The sequence below is a fragment of the Diospyros lotus genome, chromosome 11 (genome assembly GCF_014633365.1).
Source record: "Diospyros lotus cultivar Yz01 chromosome 11, ASM1463336v1, whole genome shotgun sequence".
NCBI lineage: Eukaryota > Viridiplantae > Streptophyta > Magnoliopsida > Ericales > Ebenaceae > Diospyros > Diospyros lotus.
In genome coordinates, this window is record NC_068348.1 from 11,929,216 (window position 1) to 11,937,211 (window position 7,996).

Sequence of the window (7,996 nt, forward strand, 5' to 3'; positions counted from 1 at the left end):
AAGCAATACGCTTATTCATCAAATGAATATAAATAAATTCATACTTGTTGTCCAATGTAAGGTTAGGGTACAAAAATAATTTCTGTATTGAGACTGTGTTCACCTCATGCTATGGTGGTCATAATCTATCCACACCTAGTATGAAGTCCGACACTGTTCTGGTCGCCTCTCTCCGTGCTATGCACAAAGGTTCTACGTATCTCCAGTATTCACATCTCAAAATTATATGTGTGACTTTCACACAAAATAATATTCGATATCAGAAAATTTCAAATGAAGTAGAGGAAGAAGAAGAAGCAGCAAGCGTGGAGAGAAGAAGAAGACTTTAATAAAGAAGTAGAGGTTCAATTAATTGAAAAATAATTAAGGGAGAGATAAAAATTAAAATAGTTGAGAGAGAGAGAAATTAAATTAAGGGAGAAATAATTCTCTCTCTCTCTCAATGATTCACTTCAACTATTCCCACTTTCTTATTAATTAAACCACTTTCTCCAAATCTTCCATTTTCTCTAATTATTAAACTTCCTCAACAAATTCCAATTGCAATTCACATCCATCGCCCACCCCTACTAGCCACTCCAATTTTGTGCACATGGCAGCCTAATTATTGGCAACTGACGGGTCAAGAGTTAACTTTTGACCAACCACTTTTAGAGATATTTCGAGTACACGATGTCAATACCAAACACAACACTATATGGTGTATGGCTTTTTAGGTACACTACCTACTAGCAATCAGATAATACTAAAATCCTTTTTCAATATTGGCCAACCCTTTAGCCCATCACCGAAATGTCTTCAAATTTCTACAACAATCTGAGAGTTCCTGAATAGCGCCTAGCAGTGGTTTAGGATAATATAGGTGGCAATAAAGTCTCACTTCAAGTAAATCTATTACGTACAGTTGACGATTACCGTGTGCTATAATCCTTTCATCACCTAATGTCTTGACTGATACTATAAGATTTTGGGGGTTTTACCCACACATAAATTACTCACACATATTACACGTGGGTATTTATCCACACATATTGATAATATGTGTGAGTGATTAAATTAGACAAACTCGTTACATTATCCACATTTGTTATGTGTGGGTAAATTGATATACCCACACTTATTTTGAAGGAGAAAATTCCCTCCATTTTTAGAGGTTGGCGGGATATTTTTTGGTAAAATTTTAGTTGATGTGGCATTTATTTTAGATTATATTACTCACACATATTAATAAATGCTACGCATGTGTGGATAATTGTTTATAAATTTACCCACACATAATTACAAACGATATATATGTGTGGGTATCCACGTATGAGCTGATGTGGCAATTTTTTAGATTATATTGTCCACACATATTAATAAATGTTATGTATGTGTGGCTAATGATTTATAAACTTACCCACACATATTATATGTGGCTATTTACTCACACATAATGGTAATATGTGTGGGTGATTAAATTAGACAAACTCATTACATTATCCATATTTATTATGTATGGATAACTTGATATACCCACACTTATTTTAGTAGAAAAATTCCCTCCACTTTCAGAGATTAGTGGGATATTTTTCAATAAAATTTTAACTGATGTGGCATTTATTTTGGATTATATTGCCCACACATGTTAATAAATGTTTAACATGTGTGGGTAATTGTTTATAAACTTACCCACACATAATTACAAAAGTTATATTTGTGTGGGTACTACGTATTAGTAGAATTAGTAATTTTTTGGATTATATTGCCTACACATATTAATAAATGTTATGTATGTGTGGATAATTATTTTTAAACTTACCCACACATAATTACAAATGTTATATATATGTGGATATCCACGTATCTATGATTTTATACTTAAATTACAAAACTACGTCATTTTAATTTTTATAATTTAAAATAATTTATTTTTTATTTTATTTACAAATACAAATAATAAACCTAAAACTAAATTTCTACACTAAAATTCCGTTTTCCTTAAATCTCAAGCTCTTTTGCTCATCTGCTTATTTCTAAAATTCCTAAAACCTTAACAAATACACGGTACCATTAAGCTCATAATAAGTTTCTATGGAGCTTGAGACAAAGTTGCGAAACTCTAGACCTTTTTCGTCATTTGCAACGTTTCTCATACTGGTTAATTTTCAAGTCTATCTCGGTCTCTTTTAACCTTGTTTATGATCCCATCACGTCTGTTTTCTTCTTTTCTTTCTCTTTTCTCTGATTTTTTTTTTTGTCTTTATGGTTATATTTATATTTTTTTTCTTATTGAATCTATTTTCATTAATTCTAAACATAGAAGAATTATTAAAATTTAACTAACACTATTATAAGTAATTCTTAATATAATTTTGTAAATGCACTAATATAATTATTAAGCTACCATAATTAAATATTAATTATTTATTGATAATATAATATATTAAAAATTATGAACATATTAAAAAGAATGCGATATATGATGTGGATCGTGTTGCATCAGTGTATTTGGACAAGCACGATGGAAAGAATTCGAAAATATGATCGTAGTGATCAGTGTTCGATCTTATCAACGTAGTTGTGTTCAACCCTGATCTCCTCCTCACTATGCTCTGTTTCATTTTGATTTTGTTGATGAGTTACACTACAAAAAAAAAGAGTTATTAACAACTAAAAGCTAACGACGACATTAATTTTTGTGGTTAATATAGTATTATTAATGACTAAATATAAATCTTGTCGTTATAAGATAAATTTTAATAACAGGCTAAATAAGAAGTCGTTAATAAACCATTTTCTCATCGTTATTGACTACAATTTTTAATTCTAACCATTAAATAATAAAAAAATTTATTAAGATTTAAGTACTACTTATATAAACAATTCCAATATAATTATATTTTTCTGTAAATGCATAAATTATTATTTTATTAGTTATCATAATCATAAATTATTTTATTTTTATTAATTAAATAATTATTTTCATAAATTATTTTATTTTTATCAATTAAATAATTAATAATATTATTTGTATAAATTATTTTATTTTTATTTAAAAAATAAATATTAAAAAAAAACAAAAACGTGGGCGGGAACTACTCTCGCCGTATCTCTCTCTCTCCCTTTCCCCTTCTCCTTCCCCAAATCGCCAAATCTAACCCTAACTCACCCCCATCTCTCTCTCTTTATCTATCTATCTATCTATCTATCTATCTATCTATGAAGTACTCCCGCGATCGACCCATTTGCCGTTGCCTCCACCTTCGGTTGCCGCACTACCTCTACCTCTAGTTGCCTCCACCTCTAGCTAGATTGGGCTTCGCCTTCGTGTCCGCTGCTACCAAATCGGCCTCCAAAAAGGTATATGAGTATATAGATTCTGTGTGTGTATATGTAATCTGCGTGTATATATATTCTCTGTGCGTGTATGTATTATGTGTGTATATATGTATTCTGTGTGAGAATATGTATTTGTATATATGTGTGTATATGTATTATAAAGTATAAATATTACAGAGTATATGTATATGTATATATATGTGTGTGCATATATTCTGTGTGAGTATTTAAGTGATTCTTGGGTCCTGTTATATGCATCGGCGTTTACTTATGGTGAAATGTGCATTGGATATTGAAGCCACTCATATTGTTAGACATTAGTTTCATATTAATTTGTCAAAAAAATATTGTTAATAGATGAATACAATACAAGTATATCCATTAATGTGATAGGTATAAATGATAGAAAAGGTAGAACATGGTATCCTGTTATTGACGTATACAATAGTTAAGTTTCTAAATTTTTTTTAAGTTTACAAGGCTATAAGAAAATAAATTAAATTAAGACAGAAATTTGGTCGTTTTTGATTATTTGGCAGGGACGATTTTTTATGAACTTTGATAATGCCAAACCCTTGATCTTGAAGATGAAAAACACTAAATTGCAGAAAAATTGTGAATTTGTTCAAGAAACCACATTTCAACTTTTTTATTCGTAAGGATTTTGACTTTTTTTATAATTTTATTGAATTCAAATGGAATATTCTTCCTTATTTACATTATACCTAAGGTAAATGTCCTTATTTTCCATTAGTTTGACTTAAATGGCAGTGAATGTAACTATGTACAAAAAAGTAGATAGACAAACCAGTTGAAACAAAACAGAGATCGGACATTTTAGAGCCTTCAGTTACCCTTACACTTGACTATCCAAGCAACGACTAAGGTAAGATAAGATGGTCAGTGATTTGCCAAGAATGCAACAGTCGATGTGAGATAGTTATTAGTTTGCGCAATCAACATAGTAGTCCATCCAAATGGAAAACAGACCTTCCGGTTTTGCACAATCTTTGTATCTGAGGAGTTGCGCTCTTATCTAGAGGCAAGAGTTAAGAATTCGTGGCTTGAAACCTATTCATATACTCTCAATGAAGAGAAAGGAAACAGGAACTAAAGAATATTTGTACTTACAATCCTACACTATATTCAAACATCCAAAGATGTGCCTACAATTGATCTATTTGAGAGTATTTTTGAGTTTTATTGTTTCATATTTTCATGAAGAGAGCTTTCTTTTTTGTGCATTTGATCTTGGGGAGATCGTTTCTTTGCAACAGTTTACTATTGTTAGTGCGAGACTCCTCCGAGGAATTCTTTTTGGTGAGCTTGCATCGTATTGTATCAACTAATAGGAATTTTTTGAGAGGTTTTGGGATAAAAATCTTGGAATTTTTTTTGGATAAGAAAATGCTTGCAGGTAAGCAAGGAGCAAATCAACTACTGATTGTGCCTTGTGGTTTTAAGACAGAATGAAATCTCTGGTTGAAGCATATATATATGTGTGTATATATATACACACATATATATACATATATACATACTCTGTAATATTTAAATACTCTATAATATATACACATACTTGATGCAGAAGGACCCTTTGAATTGGTTCTTCTTTGTTTTTTTTTTTAACCAATTTCCATCACCAAATGTGTCTCAATGTGTAATATATATACTTTGTAATATATCACAGGATAATGTAGTTGAAACTTTCTCCTTTCTTGGTTTCTCAGAGAACAAGAACATATCTAGCCTTAATCTCACTATGTAGCTTAACTTTTTTCTTTACTTTTTCTTTTTTTTTTAAAGAAATTGTTTCCACAACTCAACTTTAGCAACCTTATCGTTACTATCAAGGTTCACCCTCTTCTCAAACATGAGATTTAATGTAAAAACTGTTCAAATGTTGTAAATACTATTTTTTCTTTCATATAAATCAATTAGTTTATCGGTCTATCTGAACTCATCAGTAAAGGCCACCATTAAAATGAAGCACATTTAACATGGATATCTTATGACATTTTTGCTGCATGAGTCACTATTTAAGAATGTTAAAATTTATTTCTCTTTTGCATAAGTTTTTATTTCATTGTCTTGTGGCATGCGGGTAAGGGAGTGACTATCACATTTTTTATTTATGTGTTTAACCAATTGACAACTAGGATGACTTTATTGCAGCAAACCTATCTGAAAAGAGTTGCAATTCATCTAATTCTCTGTTACATATTCATGTTACTGGTGCTTTGCTGTTATAAGTTGCAAATAGTAGTATTAATTGCATATAATTGATAAAAAAATATCTTGTACAGGTGGGATTCTGGATCTAATGTGGGAGAATTTAAAGTAATAATTCCATCACCAAATGTGTCTTAAGACAAATTGAATTATATTTAACTGAAATGCTGAGTCCTTTGACCAAATTAACTGGAAGTCCGTAGCATAGGAAGATGTACGTAGTTGATCTTATGTAACATTAATTTCATAGCTATATCAAAACGTATCAATTCTGGTCTCAACCATTAGGAGTCAACTTAAAATCTTATAGCATTTGAACTTTAACAACAAAATCTTCATAAAACTGATATTGCATGCAATCGCATTTTTAAAAATTTAAATTACTTTAATGGGTTTTAGCATATCACATTGACATGTAGACATGCATGCATATATAATTATAGGTAGTCTCTTGCATGAATTTTTTATATATTCGAATTTTCTATATACCAATGGGTTTTCTTCATTCAGTTTATATGTTTGTGGCGTAAAAACACAAAAAGTACAAATTGTCTCCATTTCTTCTTTCTCTTTTCTTCCCACAATTAGACATAGTAGAATCACATCATCTACTTTTTTTTTGGTGATTACTGAAACACTGCTTGTGGAAAATCATGGCTGATTTTGATGATTTAACTACTTTATATTAGCATAATTGAGACTATTTTTAATTTAAAAACAATTGATTAAGAATATGTTGCATTTTTTTACAAGAATAAATGATGCAGCTGAGGCGAGATAATCCTCCAAATAAAATGATTGATAAGGATATCTTATAAAAGGTTCTTGAACGACAATTTGTCCGTTTGTTTGGTTGGGGGTGATCTCCTAATACTTTTGAGACAACATGCACTAGTAAGGAGTCCACTTCACATATACCATAAGATCATAGTTTAGGACGATCCCGCCTCGGCCCTTTCTACCTCAACCCATCCACCTGCAGTCATTCCCTCTATTCTACTAAATACGAGTTTGGCGAAAAGATTTAATAATTTGTTTTATATTTTTTTTTACATATATGTTTGAACTTTTTAGGTAACTTCATGATTTTATGTTTATTTTGTGACTTTATGACTTTTTTGGTGTGTATATGTTTGAACTATATTGTAATTGTTGTTGCCAAAATACAACAATTAGAATTTCTAGTAGTGGGATGCACGTGGATGCCGTCGGCCTCGGGACTCGATCGACGATTTGGCTGCAAAACTAAGGGGGGCTTCTGAAGGGTTCCTTCCAAAGGGACGCTTCCGTAGCCTTCCTTCCGAAGGGTTCAGGTGGGCATCCGAAGAATGGCAACCAAATTGAGCTTCCGAAGGCATGACAGAGCTTCCGAAGGGAAAGAGGGGCTTCCGAAGGAAAATAGGGGCTTCCGAAACCCGCTGCTGAATTGGGCTTCAGAAGGGTTGATGAGGCTTCCGAAGCCTGCTGCCGACTTAGGCTTCCGTAGCGTGATGGGTCTTCCGAAGGAACAAGATTGCTTCCGAAGGTCTGTACGGGACAAACAAAGGTTAGAAGGCTTGCAGGATTTTCCTCCCGCGAAGGCCCTCTGACACTCAAGTCAGTAACAGAATGGAGAAGAAGACTAAATTCTCCATCCTCAGCAGCTTCCGAAGCTCCCTGCTCAGTAGCTTCCGAAGGTGGCTTTCCCGCCATGCTTGGACTTTTTTGTTTTTCCATTTTTTGGGGCACCACAGTAATAGATGTTGCAACAATTGAAATTTTAAATATAAAATTTTAATTTTGTCCACACATAATATGTTTTTTAGCCACATATGAAAATTATCCTCTCATATGGAAATTATTTTTTATATTATTGTCCACACATAATAGTTTTTTTACCCACACATATGAAGATTATTTTTTATATTATTATCCACACATAATCTTTATTTTACCTACACATAAACAAATACACGTGTCATGCCACCTCATCATTCAATTAAAGCCACGTCACTAGCCACATCATCAGCCACGTCATTAGCCACGTCACAGTTACAACTTCTTGACATAAAAATACCTACACATATGTGTGGGTAATATATTATGCTTTACCCACACATAAATATATGTGTGGGTAAAAGTTATTTTCTAACCCCCCATTTACCCACACATTTTGACATTTCCATTATGTGTAAGGAAAAAGTATAGTTGACACATAAGGTAATTTTTACCCATATTTACGTGTGTGGGTAAAACTCTCAAATTCTTGTAGTATGACAAACTCACAAACTTAGTAACTATGTGCCAGACTTCATTAATGTGACTAGATGATATCTCAGGAAACACATTTCTTGACTTTCAATCTGCCTTAACCAAGGAATGTCTTGTCACACTAATAGTAAATCACATAAGTTCACCCCATCAAATACCAACGAGAGCGATTATTTCTATTCTCAACACCTGT